The 18,726-nt window shown below is 37.2% G+C and overlaps 1 long non-coding RNA gene across 3 annotated transcripts in view; it reads left to right on the plus strand.

Moving 5' to 3' along the window:
• The first annotated feature begins 2,929 nt into the window (after positions 1–2,929).
• Positions 2,930–18,726, plus strand: part of LOC140845053 (uncharacterized) — a 79,998-nt gene continuing 64,201 nt past the window's right edge. Inside the window, exons 1-3 of one of the 3 annotated variants that reach the window (XR_012123682.1) lie at positions 2,930–3,168; positions 3,420–3,515; positions 15,539–15,713. This is a non-coding gene — a long non-coding RNA (uncharacterized lncRNA). The remainder of the gene's footprint in view (positions 3,169–3,419; positions 3,516–15,538; positions 15,714–18,726) is intronic. The other 2 variants (XR_012123683.1, XR_012123684.1) reach the window with 2 other exon arrangements.

Consider the following 18,726-nt stretch of genomic DNA (forward strand, 5'->3'; position numbering starts at 1 on the left):
AGGCAGAAGACCCCCAGTAATGCTTAGTATTGGGTACCTTCATACTCTTTAAAACGGGGATGTTGAGCCAGGCTTATTTAACTTAGAAAAGTACTGCTTGCTGTACTTCAAGGTTGTGGAACAAATTTATGTTTTATGTATACTATCCCATTTAATCTTGACAGTCCTTTGAAGTAGGTTTCTTCAGTCCCTTCTATGGAACATCAAGCTGAAAAACAGAAAAGGTAATATATATTTAGTGTGTGTTCTAGCACAGAAGAGGGAGCCAGGGATGGAGAGGCCCACTATATTGTGAGTATTTATGTGGATGTAAGTGGTAACAAATATAATCCTACTGTCTTAAAAAAGAGAATCTGTTGATTCAGTTACTGGAAAAAGTCTGTAAGGCTGGCCTTACAGGTAGGAGGTTTCATGCTGGGGCTCAGCTGAAGTCATCAAGACTCAGTTTCTATCCATTTGTGCCTTCTGTGGTCCTACACTGGCTTCACTACAAGACTTTCTGTCTGGCAACTCAGTAGCCATACCTTCCAAGCTTTAAGTGCAGCTAAAAATGGGCTGTTTCTCCTACTAAAGTCCCCTTTCTAAAGTCCCACTGTGCCTTATTGTCTCTAGTTGGGTCCCATGCCCAACCTAATCACATGCCCATGTGATCAATCACTTTTGCACAAGCATGGAACGATTTTTTGGGCCAGCCTAAGTTATATACCTGTTCCTAAAGAAAGAGCATTGGGGAAAGACAACTCCACCTGCACATGGACTGAGACTGAGAATGGGGTGAGTTCCCCAGAGAGCAACAGAGGGATGATTTCCAGAAGGTGAGTGAAAATAAAACCAGAACTGATGTCTACTTCAGCCCTCTTTCACTGCCTCATCCCTGCCCTCTTGTCCAGAGTCATGCCATGACTGAAGCTTGGATTTGCAGGAAACTTTGATGCTGTGGAGATCTTGGGATAGGAAGGAGATGGGATGTGGCCCAGGACAGAAACTGAAAGTGGGAGCAGCCAGTCAGCAGTATGCTTGTGGACAGACCATCCAATAATCTGGCCTTGCTCTGTCTCCCCCTTCTCATCTTAGAGCCCTTTACCTCCATTCCACTTCAGTTATGGCCATACTCTAGAATTTACCACAAGGAACATTTCTGCCATCTGAAAAAACACAGTCTGACATTCTACGTTTATCTTTGCAGCTTATGTTCTCAGTATGCCATTTAGAAACTATGAACCAGTTTCTACTTTCTCCCTGTCCACTGACAACCTTTGGTCTTCATTTTGTCTGTCTCCAAGGAAAATCTTAGGGTCCATCACTTAACCCCAAATCAAAATAGCTCTGCTCTAAAGACCTTCCCCCATTCTCCTTTCATCTGTCTTGCCTGGCAAGATTCAACTCTGCCTTCTAATAAAATCACACAATACAGTATTTTGGTGCCACCACAAATAAATTTAGGGTCCTCAGTTAATGGTCAGCTTCAACACTGCCTGAAAAAAGTACATTCTTTCCTTTGGTGTTTACTATGTACTAGGCACTCTCTTAAGCACTTGAAACACACCAGTGTAGGAAACAAAGCTCCCTGTGTGGGTGTGGGTTGTATGATTGTTTTCTCGATTCTCTTGTCTAAGAACCCAAATGATTTCACTTATCTACAACTTCTCCACACTCCTCATTTGTGAAGCATATTTTCTGGACCAGCACAGGGGAATGAGAAACTTTCTTCATTAAAACAAAACCGAAACTGTTGGGGGAGGGGTGCGTGTGTCTTTTCCTCGATGCTTGTCTGCACCACGACAAAGAAAGAACGGCAGAGACACAGTAGTGAAGCAGACTAAAAGTTTTATTTAAAGTTACTTACAGAGAAAGAAGTGCAGGCGACCTCAGAGAGAGAGGAGCGCGTTGAAAGGTTGGGGGTTCCCCCTGTTAAGGATTTTTCAGGAATGTGATAAAGGACTAGGGTGTGGGCTTGTTAAGCCATCTCAGGTATCTTTGATGAGACATTAAGTTTCTTATCAGTCCTCTTGGTAATTCAGTAAAATTAGCTTAACACAAGAAATTTAGTGCTCTGGTCCCCTCCTAGGATAGCAGCTTCCTGGTTTGGGAGCATGTCAATCACGACTGCCCTTCCTCCAAGGTGGGCATATTTGTCTGTTGTTTGCTAAAAAGTATGTTAAGAATTTTTCTTCTAAACTTCATGGGTTTTTTCAAAATGCAATTTTGGTTTTAAGATGGGATCTCTCTGTCTTTATTATGCTGTTTATAGCTAGACCTTTTAGCAGGCTAAAGTAAATCTTAAAATGACACAATGCAGGCATGGGCTGTGCTCAGATACTTCTCTTTATCTGGGAAATATTCAAACATTTAAGGCCAAGCTCCTCCTGATCTTTTGAGTTTTCCTGATTAACTCATTAACTCTGAGTCTTCTCTGGCTTTCTAGTTTTAACTGGTTAACTGAGGCCTTTTTAGGGGGCTTTACTGACTTTGTTCTCTTTACACCCTGCTCATATCTATTTTCTTGCCTAACAAAACCAAACGTGAACCCCCATCTCTTCTTTCCTCTTTCCTTCCCATTATATTGAAAGGTTTCCCTCGATGCTTTCCTTGATGTTCTCAAGCTGCGAATCTGTCCTTGCTTTCCAGTTCACAGCATTTTGTACACTGTGTTGGAGTATCTGGCTTGAGTACCTTTCCAGAGGACCATGGACAGGTTCACCTCACCGCCCAGGGCATCTCCAGGAGCTCTGACACCTCTGGCAGAAGGAGCAATGGGAGGGACTCCTATGGGAAGCCGTGCCCAGCGTGCTTGGGGTGTGGCCACATCCAGGGGGCGGAGCCTGGCAGGCGGGTGTTTGTTTATTTAAGGACAGCAGCACAGGGTCGTTACAGACAGGTCCTGAGGACGGTTTTTGGATGCCCCGCAGAATGACCGTCTCTGCCCGGCCAGACGGAACCTCCCCTCCGTCCGCCACCTCCACTCTAACGGCCGTGCCTCGCGGCCTCACCGGTTGAACGCACGCACGCGAGGGGGCGTGGCTGCGTCTGGTCGTAGCAGGCGCGTCCCTAAGCGCGAGGGAAGCAGCTCCGCTGAGTTGACGCGGCTGTTCAACACAGCAGCAGTACTGACGACCGTGGAGGCTTTGCCCGGCACTGGATGTTGGCCTTGCACATCTCATCGGCTATGTGAGTCTCGCATCGCATCTACTGCGTGAGGACATAGTGACTAGCGGGGCTGGCCCTGAGCACCGGAGAGGGCAGGCAGGAACTTTGGACACTGCTGGGGGCGGGTGTCAGGGAACCGGTCCCGGGAACGGCTGTCAGCACAGGGTCTCAGCCCCACGGCTCCAGGGCCTCGAAGCGCCTGTGCTGGTCAGGGCAGCGGGAGGCCGAGGTGCCGGTCTGTCCGCTAAGACCGGAATCTCCTCTTCTCTCAGGACACGTAACTAGAGGACGGATGCGCACCACTGGCTGGTTGTTTTCCGGGGAGCTCTAGGAGTTCTCACCACCCCTGGGACCCCACAGTGAGTGAGGTAGGAATGGTTTGGGGGAACGCCGGGCCTGTCAAGGCATCAGTGTCAGTGAACAGAGAGCGGGGAAGAGAACCGTTGGTCGCCCCTGCAGGACCCGAGCCTGTGAGGCAGACAGTCCTGCAGGCTTGTTTATAGGGCAGAAAATCTTGGGTTGCAGGTGTTAATATATTTATGCATACTCCGTGTCCAGGTTCTGCGTTAATTAGCAATTGTCACCTTGATTTATCATAGTAAGAGGTGGAGGAAAATCATTTTTGTGACTGTTTCCTCTATTAGAAGTGTGTGGTGAATTTGGAACATATGGAAAAGTAGAAGGAAGAACCTTATAGATTCCCACATTCAGAACAATTATTATGGACATTTTGATGCATTTCAGTCCAGATTTTACTATGCCAATTTTTTGCATTGCTTAAATAATAAGTACTTTAAAGGGAAAAGACTATCATAAATATTTTTATATTATTATAAACTATCAAAAATAACATGTTTACATCACAAAAAAAATGTAATATTTTTTTTGTTGACATTTGGGTAGTTCATAATTTTTTGAAATTTTAATAATTTTCTTGCCATGTTTGGTCACAATTGTGCTTGTTTATATACAGCCCTATTCCAAAACAGTGTAAAGCTTTTCCTGAATGTCTGATTAACCTAGGGTTCTGATCTGGGCCACGTGCTTTTCTCTTTCTTCGGCTCCCTTAGACGAGTTCTCTACTCACATGGTTACCTGTTTCAGCGCTCGATTTTCCTTGGAGTTTGAAGCCAGTGAACCAACTGTTTGCTGAACGTACACGTTTCCTAGCTCTGATCAGTGAGAGGGCCTAAAAGCAGCGACATCCTAATAATAATGAGCACTTAGCTTCTAAATATCATTCTCCATTAAAGGCATCAGGGTTACTTGGAGAAATGGCTGGGCTGATCCAGGGAAAAGCACAGGAAAAGCCTGCAACATCTTTTTGTGCCAGAAAGTAAGAAATGATAAATCAAAACATAGAAGTCAGACTGAAGTAACCAGCTAAATATAATTGGGCACCAAAGTAAGTATTGATAGTGACTGAATTGAATCAAGTAGGAAACCCAGAGTCTATATTGTTATAAATAGCAAGGACATAAGTAAATAAATAAATTGAAAATTCAATGTAGAATGAATGAGATATTTATTTTTGTTTAGAAATGGGATATTTAACCTTAATGAGAATGGTTTCATTCAATCTCATCTGAAATGTGAACACGTTACTAATATAATTAAGAATTAATTGTACAAGTAGAGCTGATGACCTGAAGGATCTTGTAATTTATTTGTTAATACAACCTAGTCTGTACACATTAGCTACAGTAAACTAATTCTTAGAGTTTATTGGGTTGATTATTCCTGCTTTACTCCTCTTTTCAGCTTTTTTTAAAGCTACTCTGGTTCCTTTGCCTTTCCATATAAATTGTAGAAAATATTGTTTACCAAAAATCTGCAGGGATTTTGATAGCAATTGTGTTAAATATGTATATCAATTTGGGAAGAATTGACATCTTTAATATTTTGTATCTTCTAATCCATGAACATAGTTTAGCTCTCCGTTTATTTAGGTTTTCTTGAATATCTTTATCAGCATTGTTTAGTTTTTATCATACAGGTCCTATACATGTTTTGTATACCAAAGTATTTTGTTTTTTTAGTGATTGTAAATAGTATACCTTTCAAATATTTTGTGTGCATACTCATCGATGGTATATATAGAAATGCAATAGATTTTCTATGCTTATTTTATATGTAAGACCTTGCTGAACTCACCTGTAAATTCCAGGAGGGGTGTGTGTGTGTGTGAATTTCTTTAGGTTTTTTTGTGGACAATCATGTCATCTACAATAGGAGCAATTTTTTTCCTCCTTTTTGACCTCCATAGCAATAAAACTGGCTAGAACTTCCAACACTGTGTTTAATGAGAGTGATGGGAGCAGACATCCTTGCCTTGTTCTTGATCTTAGGGTGGAAGCATTCAGGCTTCCACCAAAAATATGTTACTGTAGGTTTTTTGTAGATGCTTTTTATTAAGTTGAAGTTCCCTCTTTTGCTGTTTTTCTGAGTTGGAATCTTGAATGGGTGTTGAATCTTGTCAAATGGCTTTTCTGCATTAATTTATATGATCTTGTAGTTTCTCTTCTTTAGCCTGCTAATAAGGTACTTACTTTGATTGATTTCTAATATTGAACTAGCCTTGCATCCCTGGAATAAATGCTGTTTAATTATGTGTATAATTCTTTTTACATATTGCTGAATTCTCTTTGATAATATTTTGTTAAGGATATTTGCATATATATATATATTCTTGAAGAATATTAGTCTGTAGTTTTCTTATTTTTTTATTGACTGTCTCATTTTGGTGTTGGGGTCAGATGTCATAAAATGATTTGGAAAATGTTCCCTCCTCTTCTATTTTCTAGAATGGATTTTGTAGAATTGGTGGTAACTGTTTATTAAACATATGGCTGCATTCTCCAGTGCAATCAAATAAATGTGGAGATTTCTTTTTAGGGGGAGATTTAAAATTTTAAATTAATTTCCTTTGTGGTTATAGAGCTTTTCAAATTATTTCATAATGAGTGAGTTGTGATAGTTTGTGTTTCTTAAATTTATCTCACCTAAGTTTTCAGACTTGTTAGTGAAAATTTGTTGAGATAATTTACCTTGGAATTCTTTAAATGTCTTTAGGATTTGCAGTGATGTCTCCTCTTTCATTCTTGGTCTTGATAATTTGTGTTTTCTTTAGATTTTATGTAGTAAGTCTGGCTGGGGTTTATTTTTTTCATTTTTTCAAGGTATAAGCTTTTGGTTTCACTGATTTTTATCTCCTTTCTTTTTTCTATTTTATTGATTTCTTTTCTTTTTTTAATAATTTCCTTTTACCATCCAGTTACTAGCCAGAATGCTTTTTATCCCTAGGATCATGTCTCCAAGGGGACAAACAATGAAGCCATCAGACAAGAGTATGGAGGAACCAGCAAAGTTCTTTTAATGAGTGAAAAGAGAAAGCGAGAACTGCTAGCCAGGAGACTCCAAGAGAGGCAGGCCATTAGGGTTGCCCTGTCTGGGGTTTATATTGCCTCTTGAGAGGAGGAAGTCTCACTCACCAACCAGATAGTGAACTGAATTAATGACATCACAACTCATTCCTGATTGGCTGAATGTACAATGCCTCATCTGCATAGAGCAGCTGAGGTCTATGTACCTTTGTATGGCTGAGCTTCATTTGCATAGGGCACAACCAGTCAGAGCAGCTGAGGTCTATCTAAATGAATGAGTTTGATTGGGGCTTTTTTACAAGGGTCCTGAACTTTATCTGCCAGCACCACCTGCCTCACTTTTACTTCATGTTTAATTTTCCTCTGCCCCTTTGCTTAAGATAGAAACTAAGGTCATTGATTTGAGATCATTCTTTTCTATGGGCATCTAATGCTACACGTTTTTCTCTAAACACTGCTTTAACTTCATCTCAGAGATTTTGGTTGTGTTTTATGTTTTGTTTTCACTCTGTTCAAAATATTTTACATTTCCCTTTTCATTTCATCTTGAATCCATGGGTTATTTAGAGGTGTGTATTCAATTTGCAAGAACTTGGGGATATTTGCAGATAATCTCTGGTATTGATTTTTTTTTTTTTTTTGGTATCGTTAATGTATAATTACTTGAACAACATTGTGGTTACTAGACTCCCCCTATTATCAAGTCTGGTATTGATTTAAAAAAAAATTCCATTATGGTGGGAGTACATACTGTCTAATTTGAAAAGTTTAAATTTGGTGATTTGTATGTATATATGGTTTATGTTTTAATGCAGAGTATATTCTATCTTGAGAAATTTTGTCTGTGCTGTATATTCTTGTGTTGCTGTGTGGGTGCTGAAATGTTAATTATGTCAAGTTGGTTGATAGTGTGTTCATGTCTTCTGTGTTCTTACTGATTTTTTTGTCTATCTGTTCTATCAATTAATGAGAGAGGGCTATTGAAATCTTTGACTTTCATTATGAATTTGTTCTTTCTGGAGTGCTGTTTTTCTTTCATGTAGTTTGAAATTCTATTAGATGCTTAAGTGCTTATGAGTCTTACAACTTGATTAATTGACCTCTTTTTATTTACAAAATGACCCTCATTCTCACATAATCTTTTTTTCCTCTGAAATTCACTTTGATATTAATGTAGGTACTTAAGCTTTCTTTTTTCTCTTTGTTCCTCAGACTGGATAATTTTGTTTAACACATATTCAAGTTCACTGAATCTTCAGTTTGCCCAAATCTGCAATTAAACTCCTCTAGTAAATTATTCATTTCAGTTATTATACATTCCAGCAGCAAAATTTCTATTTGGTTCCTTTTTGTAATTTCTAACTCTTTACTGATATTCTCTATTGAGATATCAGTTTCCTATTTTTCCTTTAGTTCTTTGTCCATAGTTTTCTTTAGCTCTTTGAACATGTTTAATGCAGTTGATTTAAAATATTTGTCTAGTAAGTTCAATGTCTGTACTTAATTAGGAGAATTTCTGTCAATTTCCTTAATAGATAAACATGTTATTACTTCTCTTATTTGTATCTTGTCAGTCTACCTTTAACAGTGCTTATAGATGCACCTCATTCCTTTTAACTGTGGCATAGTATTTCTTTAAATGAGGATTCAGCAGTTTTTTCATTGCTGAATACTTGTTTCCTGTTTTTTATTATTATAAGCAATGCTGCCATGGACATCTTTGTATATGCCTCTTGTGAAAATTTTCAGGTGGTTCTCTAGAGTATATAGCCTGAGATAGGATTTTTGGGTCTGACTGTTAATATTTTAAAAAATATGTATTTATTTAAAGTGTTTAATGAATACAATTTTTGAATAGGTAGTAAATGCACATTGTAAAGAACAATGATAAATTGTGTAATGAAAAGTCTTTTTTAGTCTGGAACTGTTCCTCAGTTGATGCTTGACTGTGTTAAGTATTAAATATTGCAAGCCAGTTATTTTGTAGTATGTCTTTCAATTTGGGTTTATCAGATGTTTCCTATGTTTAGTTTTAGGTTATATGTCTGTGGTAGGAATAGCGTACAAATGAGGCTGACTTCTTATTTCATCCTGTAAAGTGATGCATGCTTTTTATTAATCCCATTACTGGTGATATTTAATTTAATCATGTGGTTAAATTTTTGTCTGCCAGCTTTTATACTTTTTTTTGTAATTACTATTTTTGGAGAGGTACTTTGAGACTATGTTTATATCTTTCTATTCATCAAACTTTTCATTCATTCATTCATTCATTTATATTCATATGTGCTCATGGTTTTCATTTTGTTTAGTTAATTATAGTTTGTTACTGTCAATATTTATTTTGATGTTCATATTGTCATTGGTTTGGACAGTGGGAGCCCCTTCAAACCAGCTTCTGGGTCTTTCTGATAGAACTCCATCATTCTTTCAACATTTTATTTCCTCATATACCAACTTCTATCAAGACTGTCTTGTATGTTCCCTGCAGCAGTCCTCAAAGCAGCCATTTGCTGGTTGCATTTGCTGGAGTATGTTATTTAGAAGCCAAAATGTGGGTGCTAAGTATGAGAAGTGTGTTCATTGCAATGAAGTTATTACTCATATGCCTTCTCTTTGAACAAAGCTGTAGATATACATGTATAATACGTATATTTATTGTGTATCTATATATATTGGAAACTCTTGAGTTCACACTAACACCTCCAATTCCAATCAAACACCCAACACTGCAAGGCTAATTTTAGTTTTTTCCCTTTCCATATGTGTAACTCCTTTCTCCAATAGTAAGAAATCTGGCTCCTATTCTTTTTTGTTAAAGAAAGATTTAATTGACATGTAACAAGGCTCCTTTTATTCTTAAAACAGGGCATGGGATGTTTGGTAGGCCAATATTAATTCTTATCCTCTCTGGCTTGGAGTATACTATGGTCAATAATCATGCACCATGAAAGCATGTATGATCATGTTTTATTTCATAGTTCAATCTGCATGTATCCTGTTAGAAAATATCAAATGGAATAGGATCACTAATTTCACATTTGTAGGTATTTGTACTGTGTTATCATTGCCAAGAGAAGCAGAATCTTAATCTACTATGTTAGGATATATATGGTTGAACCTCAAATGAGGGAAATTAGTTATTTGACTTGAAACTGATTTTATAAAAAAGTCATAACAACTTTAGACCTTTAATGGAAATAAAAGCAACTGATTCCAAGTCACAATTATGAGTAACTCTTTTTGACTTTATTTTAAGCATTTATTTAAGGTTTTTTGTCTTTAGTTGTAGAATGTTTTCTAAGCTGCCAGCTACCATTTTATTTTCATGATTTATGGTTAACATTAGAATCAGATATAAAGTGTTATACTTTTTCATATTTACAGGTTTTTAAATTAAGGAATCTGCAATTAAAGGTGATATGTCATTCATTAATGATAATATATTTCTTCCTAATAATTTAAAATATCTTAAAGGTAGTAGCAACCATTCTTTTTCAGGTCTTTAGCTTGAGATCACTTCTCTACCCACACATTTCCTTTTTCATGTCTTTAAATTTATGTATGTGATGACTGGGGTGTATTTCTCTACTTCTATATCTGTTTAGATTTCAAATAAGAAGTTTAACTTACCATGTACAAAACAAAACTCTTGTTTTTCTTTGTTTTTTAAAAACCAAACTAATCTCACATTTTTTCCCAGTAAATAGCAACATTCTTCTTCAAGTTTCTCAGGTCAAAAAGTTAGAGTCAGCTTTGTAGTATATTCAGAATCTGTGCAATTCTCTTTACTTCTTCCTCCATCATAGTGGTTCAGGCCACCATCAGTTATGCCTGAATTCCTGTAGGAGCCTCCCAATTGTCCAGCTGCTACCATGTTTGCCTCACAGTCTTCTGTACCTGAAGACAGATTAAATGTAAAAAAAATATCATTTCACATCTCTTCTCAAAACTTCTAACAGTTTTGCTTTTTCACTCAGAAAAAAGCCAATGGCCTCTGTGTACCTTCCATATGATCTGACGTCCCTCTATTTCTGTGGTCTCATCTCCAGCATTCTTCCCTTTGCTTATTCTACTCTAGTCATGCTAATGGCTTTCTTCCTGTTCTTTCAATGTATTAAGTATTGCCTACTTCAGGGCTTTTGCATTTATTGTTCTTTCAGGCTGGAATGCTCTTTACCCTGATGTTTGCTTAGCTTAAGTCCTTCAATTTTTTTTCAGGTCTCTCTCCAAATAGCACCTTAGAGAAAGCTTTCCTGATTGCATTAAGTAAAATAACACTTACCTATTCATGCTGTCTCCCTCATCCTGTTTAATCCTTTTCCATAGCACTTGTCGCCATCTAACATATTTTATATATAATTTATATGTAATATATATGTGTGTGTATTGTGTGTGTGTGTGTGTGTGTGTATATATATATATATATATATATATATATATATATATATTACATGTTGACTTATGGCCCCACTAGCCTATAATGTCTGTGGAATCCAGGACTTTGACTTCTTGCCCTGTTTTGGAACAATGGCTAGAATATAATTGGTGTTCCATTAATATTTGTGGAATAAATAAATAAATAACGCTTTATGAGAGAAAGAATATTTTGTTCAGATTCTAAAAGTCAGGATATTTCCTCATGCTTCCTTCTACTCCCTTTGCCTAGCTCCATTCCTGATGAAAGCAGAGGCAAATTTGTGTGGAGTTGGAACTTGGTTGGGGAAGAAAATGCAAGGTGAGAAAATGGAATTTTAAAAACCAGACCCTTCTCCTCTGCTCTAGGTCTCCCAGACTGAAAGCCCTTCTAATTTGGCAGGGGGAAGAAGCTTTAACTTTAAGTAAAATTGGTGTTTTGATTAATAAACTGGACTGGACATTTCACTTAGTGAGCTAGATTATTCTTGGCATTACAACTGACTTAAAAGAAGAGTGTCCAAGAAAAACACGGGATCTTCCCTCACCCAACAGTTCCTTCAAAGGGCAAGAGAAAAGTGAATCCTCAGATTGGTTATAAAGGGCCTGTAAGGGAAACAAATGAAGTGTTTTTCGTTTTGTTTTGTTTATTTCATGCATCATTCAACCTAATAGTTACCCTTCTATTGTGGTCTTTATCATAATGCTTAGTAGTCTATTGTTTATGTGTCTGTCTCCTTTACCAGACTATGAGCTCCAGAAGAGAGGGCTAGTGTTTTATTAATCCTGTTTATCTAAGACCTGTCATGGTGCATGACACATAGCAATCATTTAGTGTTTGTTGAATAATCTTCCCCCCAGTCTCAATTCAAGGATTACTTGAGTACCAAAAATACCTTGAGTTTCAAATGCAATGTTTGGTGATACAAAGGAGGCTGATTGCTTAGCTATTTAGAGATTACACTCTATTCCAGGATTTAGATCCGTTTGCCTTGATGGAAATTTAACATTACTCTGTTCTAAAGGAAAAAACACTTCTGAAGTCCTGTATCACAGGGATGGTTTTATTCTTTCCTTCTTGCTCAAGCTTTCAGCCACCTCATTCGTCTCCCCTGTTGCAGCAGGGCATGAGTGTGGCTTTCATGGAGCCCAGGGTTTATAATAAATGCTAAGAATAATCCCCTTCTCTCCACATCTGGTATTGCTGTGATTCCTCTTTAAAGGCAGAACCTGAGTCCTTATTATTTATAAGCTTGAAAGTTAACATTTTCTGTGTTCTTGTGACAAATGCAAAAATTTCAACAATGTTTTGAAGACTGTGGAGAAGGTCTGTGTTTCACTATAAAAACTATAGCATTATTATCACTGTGATCCTGAGATGAGAAGTTATAAAACATTTTGGCCCAAAGAGATGCCACATGAATTTAATAATTTTCATGTGGATAATCATTTTCCAAACAAACTGTAGCCATGACTTAATCCCTCCTAGAAAGACAGGAGTGTATCTTCAAACAAACTGACTAAGCTGTTTGCTCACTGTTTGCTTTTGATTCAGCAAGATGGATTATGAAGGGTAACAACCAGAGCTGTGACAGCTTTGGCTAAATCCCACCTGGCATTCAATCCCTTTCTCCTTTAAAAAGCTCTCCAAGTTCATAATTCTACAAAAGGCTTAATCAAAGTCACTGGAGGAGTGCCTTGACATGGGGGTTGGGGTGGTGAGGATTTAATATGCCAATTAAAAAATCCACTGTTATGGAAATATTCTTGGGTTCTTTTATTTGTATATGGTATACAACCCAAGTATGAATCCTATTTGAACATTGGCATTCTTGGGCTAACAGTGAAGTGAAATAAAAACATTTAGGGCCTATCCCATTGCTATTTTAGTGAATCTTCCCTTGTTATTGACAGCCCAGTCACTGGGGCCCAGTGAAGCTATTTTCCTGACCTCTAAACATCGTTTCATCCATAGCACTCACTCGCAATCACATTATATATACAGTACACTGTGAAACCTCCTCCATATTCCTCAGCCTATCTCCTTCCACTGTGGTTACCCTTGCCTTCATTCCCTTCTTCCTGGCGAAAACTCAGTAGGAAGAAAAGAAAAATGATGGTAGTCTTTCAATGCATGTGAGAGCTCCAGATAGAGGAGTTGCTTAATATAGAACTGAATTCTTTCAATTCTGTGAGGGCATGCAAGATACTTAGCAGCTCTTTGGTTAGAATAGGCAAGTTAGTGTTAATTATTTGAGGCCAGCTTTGGGATAGCAACATAACAGTCAGTCTTCATCACTCATGAAGTGTGTAGTGGATAATTTTCCATTAATAATTAAAATGCTAATAAAATGTTAAAAAAATAATTCAGATGCTGATGTTTAAGAATAAATTACTCAAATAAGGGGAGCTAAATCAGAGCTATCCCTGTTTATAGTAGAACCATTTTTCCTTTACTTGCAATGAAGCAGCAGAAGAAAGGATAGAGTTAGCTTGGAGAATTGCTGTGTCCGTGGGCGTGCAACACTACTGGGAGGACAAAATATTAATAAACGTAGATCCAGGCTCAAAGGCCCTAAAAAAGTAAAAGCCATGTATGGCAAAATTATCTGATATTATACTCTTTAATTCCCTGTGATCATTCCCTGATGGGAAGTAATTTTGTACCTTACAGTCATCTTGGAGACTTGATTTCTCCATTTTGGACAGTGGGAGCCCCTTCAAACCAGCTTCTGGGTCTTTCTGATATATCTCCATCATTCTTTCAACATTTTATTTCCTCATATACCAACATCTATCAAGACTGTCTTGTATGTTCCCTGCAGCAGTCCTCAAAGCAGCCATTTGCTGGTTGCATTTGCTGGAGTATGTTATTTAGAAGCCAAAATGTGGGTGCTAAGTATGAGAAGTGTGTTCATTGCAATTGGAGTTACTACTCGTATGCCTTCTTTTTGGACAAAGCTGTATATATACATATATAATATGTATCTATTAATTATATATCTATATACATTGAAAACTCTGAGTTCACACTAACACCTCCAATTCCAATCAATCTAAAAAAATCTATTGACTGATACCAATCAATAAAAATAAAAGCATGAAATGAGAATATGGAATTAACATATAATTGATTGCATATGCTAACAGGAAAGGAAAACCATCAGTAAGAAACCATGAATTAAATATTGCTTTGAGAATGAAGTATAGCTTTCAACTACTTTATCAGGTTTGTACCTGAGTTGTTATTAAGTGCCAACATTATTTGCATCTAACGTCTTCTCCTTTTATCTGCACACCAGTGATGGCAGCACTTAGCAGGAGTACAGGGGTACAAGGATGGTCAACCTATAGGAAAAGGAAATAAACTTTAAAAATTGAGTTTTTGGTCCCTGGACCATTCCAGAGTAGCAGTCTGTTAAAATACTGATGTGTGTATATGGTGTCATCTGTTCAAAATATTACAGTAACAACCTATCTGTAAAACTGAGCACGAAGTTTAAGAAAAGCATGAAATGAGAATATGGAATTATGCAATCTGTTTTCCCCTTTAGATTTTTAATGGGTGTGTGAAGCTTCTTTTGTCTTTTGATAATCTAATTATTGTATCATTTTAATATTTTCTTCTGGTTTCTGTGTTTTGCACATTTTGCACTATTATTTCAGGTTTTCTGCTGGACCTGAGATGCAACTGCATGTTGTTGAAATTGTTACATTTTAAACATTACCTTACAAATATATTGGAATCTGGCATAATGTTATTTATTTTCTCATTTTGTGTTTACATATTTATTGATGTCAATTAGAAGTTGTGGTTTATATATACATCTATTATCTGTAACGTATAAATATTGGAAAACATATATAACATGTATAACTGTAAAAACACATTGGAAGCATAGTTTATTTCTAATATCTGTAAATGCATATTTATTTTTTAGTCTGCACACATATAACATTTTCAGTGTATGTGAAGTCACAAATATTTTCCAGTGGCATTTGAGATGAAAGGTTAATGCTTTTTTTCAAATTTTTATCAGTATGACTAAGTAATCAGCTTTTATATTCTTGTGTATGAAATGAATGTTTTCTGCTTTTACTTGGTAACATACCTTTAGGGTAGCCAAGGTTCAAGTGATGGGGAAGCAGCGGGGAGTTCCCAGAATGGATGTGTTAAGTCCCTGAAGAAATAGGACTCTGAAGGATATGATAGTGTGGTTGTTGGGCACTAACCTAGCACAAGCAGGTTTTAACATGCAGATCATGTTTTGTTGCTCTTGTTTTTCTGATACCCAAACAAAACCAAATAATCATTTTCACTCCACCCAGAAGTGCTCAAAATGGGCTCTTATTCAATAAAGATAATAAAGACACTTTTCTTATTTGTTTTTCAGAATCTTGAGTTCTATAGAAATTTTCAGGCTGAAAATAGGGTGAGGAGAACAAATAACTTGTTAAGGGATGAGCATATGTCTAACATTATATTAAATGATATCAGATATGCAAGAAAAATATTAATGTTTCTGTGAACAGGGACCTACAGGCAGGCACATGTAGGAGGCAATTAGTAAACGTGACATTGTTTTCTACAGGATTGGCATTGTGCAAAATTTGGGATAATGGACCTTTTGGAGATCCAGTAAAAGAATACTATATCATCACACAAAATTTGTATGCAAGGTGAGAAGACCAAGAACCCTTAATATAGAGAACAGGACCATAATTTTAAGTCACCATTTCTTCATTATTTATTCAGAGAAGTCCTAGGTAAGGGCATTTACTACTCTTATATTCTCTCACAGTACCATTTATCTCACCTTAGATTTTCATGGTTATAAATTAACATTTATGTGACTACTCTCTTAATGTCAGTATCCTTAACTTAAGCTCCATAGGAGACAGAAATAGCTTCACTCACCATTTCGTTCCCCATGACGAGCACAGTTCCTTGGTACACAAATTTTGATCGAATGAATCAGCAAATGAGGTGGATTTGACATTAAATATGAAAGTTAGAGAAACAGCTAGAGGTATGTGTGCTGTAATTGTCATAGCAAGTTTCGCAGAGGAGGCAGTACCCTTTAAACCCACATTTATTGAGTACCTATCCTGGACAGGGCCTTGGGTGTTGCATGCGGTTGGAGTGATATCTACAGCTTGTTTTTGAAAGGAAGGAAATTTTGATGGTCACAGAGGCAGGAAAGAGGCATTTTGGGTGAGGGGAAACATGAGACTTAAGGAGTGTTGTCAATAAGCACAGTGGATGAGAAAACTAGGACCCCCGGGCACGCTGGATAATTGCAGAAAAGATGATAAGACCAAGTAGTGAGCTGTTTTGACCAAGGTGTCAAAACAGATTGTATTCTTTATGAGCAGACTTTGTGCTGAGCATTTGTGTGCAAGTGACTTCTTAAGGAAGTGCTCCCAGAAGAGGTAAGGGAGTGAAGGGAAGGGGAAGCCAAGCAAGGGTGTGTGTTTTTTAAGGCAAAGTCCCCATCTCAGCCTGGTCCTGCCGGGAGTTCTGAAGTGTAAATTACACCTCAGAATATGTCCAGGTTCTGACATTCCCACGTTACTTCAGCATTGACTCTGGGCTGTCCCAGTGGATATACAGTCTCAGGCCTTTCTGTTTTCTCTGCAGCTTCAGGGACAGAGGTGCTCTAGTGCTCAAGGGCAGTCATCAGGAGAGAATAGTATATTCTGATGGCCATTTGGAGCAAGTCACACCAAAGCTAGGGGGTGGGCATACAGAAAGGGCAAAGGAATTGTAAGGAATCTGGACCAAGCACCTGCAGTGTCTGCTGTAGGAGTTCTAGTTTGACTTAACAGGTTCTTGAGATTCATCACAGTCCTTCCCAAACTGGTTGCACACTAGAAACAATCTGAGGAACTTAGAAAGAAAAATTAATAATTGGGCTTTATCCTAGATGAATTAAATCAAAACTTCCTCAGGTAGAACTTGGGCTTTAATTCTTTTAAAAAGCCTCTCCCTGAAATCAAAGGATTGACTGGATTCTAGGCTCCTGGTCCAAGTATATGGCAGGATGTAAGCAATATTTTAGGGAGATAAATGGACAGAGATCTATATGTAGGCAGGGTTGAAGGGAGGTAAACTGGAGGTGACAGTTTTGGCAAAAGGTGGCAATGTGGACTGTGATGCTAGCAGAGAAAATAGAAAGTAACAAATTTGAGAGCTATTTTAAGGAAAAATCCAGGAAATATAATAACTGATTGAATGTTGAGGGCTTGAAGAGATGGCAGAGTTGAAGGTGGTGTGAAGATTTCCAGGCTGGGAGTCTGGCTTTGAAGCAGTCTTCTTTGAAATACTGTGATGCTCAGACTATGTGGAAAATAATATCAGCATAGTCCTTTGACATTTTCAGTTGGAAAAGGGAAAATGCTTATTAATGAGGAAGCTTGTCTTCGGGCTTGGATTATTCTTTGGTCACAACTTAGAAATTCTACTAACTCTTTTAGGCTAAAAGTGACTTTTTAAATCATATGATCTTTCATATAATGAAATGAAATGTATTTTATATGGTCTGATAAATTTTTTTGCATGTAACTTGGAGCTTGGCTATTCAGAAAATACTATTCAAAATCTTGTCATATTGTACTAGTGTCAATATTCCAGCAGTTGACAGGATTGGTAGTAATTAGTTCTAAATATAAAAGTTTACAGCCATCTCTTTTCTTCCATCTTGGCCATAACTTGTAACCCTTGACATAACATGTACTACTAGATATATCTTTAACATTTTATGCTTGTTTAATGTGGTAAGGTATTTCTCCTGTTTGTGGAGTAATAGAAATAACTTTTTCTCTTGACACAATAATTATGCAAGGAATTGAAATTTAGATATTTTGCCTTAATTGTGTTGTATTTCTTTTATATGTATGAAGCAAAAGATAGGCATGAAACTACTAGGGCCACTTGTCTTTGTAATACTTTCTCAAAATATCACATGACAAATCTAGTAAAAAAAACGTATTATTATCCCCATTTAACAGATGTAATAGTTGAGGCCAATAGAGGTAAAGTGACTTGCCAATGGTTGCTCAGTACATAAATGGTGGGAAGGAATCATGAAATCAGGGCTTTGGCTTCCTACCTCAAATCTCTTTCCTTTATGCACTGCGCTCCCATTCTAAAGCACTAAAGGGTGATTCTTCTTAGTCCTGCTTTTCCTGGGTAGTAATCATTCAAATTTGGTCACCTCACTTGCTGTATATGAACTTTTAATTTAGAGCAGCAGCATTGGCAACAATGGATCAGTTTGATATTATCTATCAGATGCCAGACATCATGCTTCAAACTGTAGAAACATGTCTTCTAATCCTTTTAACAATCCTCTGCAGTGGGCAGGTAATAACGTCATTTTGCAAATAAGAAAACAGGCTTAGAATGATGTTTTTCTTCCACAAACAAAAACAGTTGTATTTATTAGGCATTCCAGTTCAAAGGAAAGAAGAAAAGGAAAAATGTATTCCTAATTTTAAAGTTTTTCACCATGGATGAATATTGAGACCGTGCTGCTCTTCATGCTTAATGTTTTACTTAGAAAGATTTCTATTTGATTAGTTTCTGATCATTTGTTTTTAAAGTCTGAATTTTTTTTTGATAACAAAGGACAGTAGTACCCCCTTATCCATGAGGGTACATTCCAAGGCCCCCAGTGGACACCTGAAAGCATAGGTGGTGCCAAATCCTATATGTCCTATGTTTTTTCCTATACATACATACCTGTGATAAGGCTTAATTTATAAATTAGGCACAGTA

Source organism: Manis javanica, chromosome 2, assembly GCF_040802235.1.
Source record: "Manis javanica isolate MJ-LG chromosome 2, MJ_LKY, whole genome shotgun sequence".
NCBI classification, from domain to species: domain Eukaryota; kingdom Metazoa; phylum Chordata; class Mammalia; order Pholidota; family Manidae; genus Manis; species Manis javanica.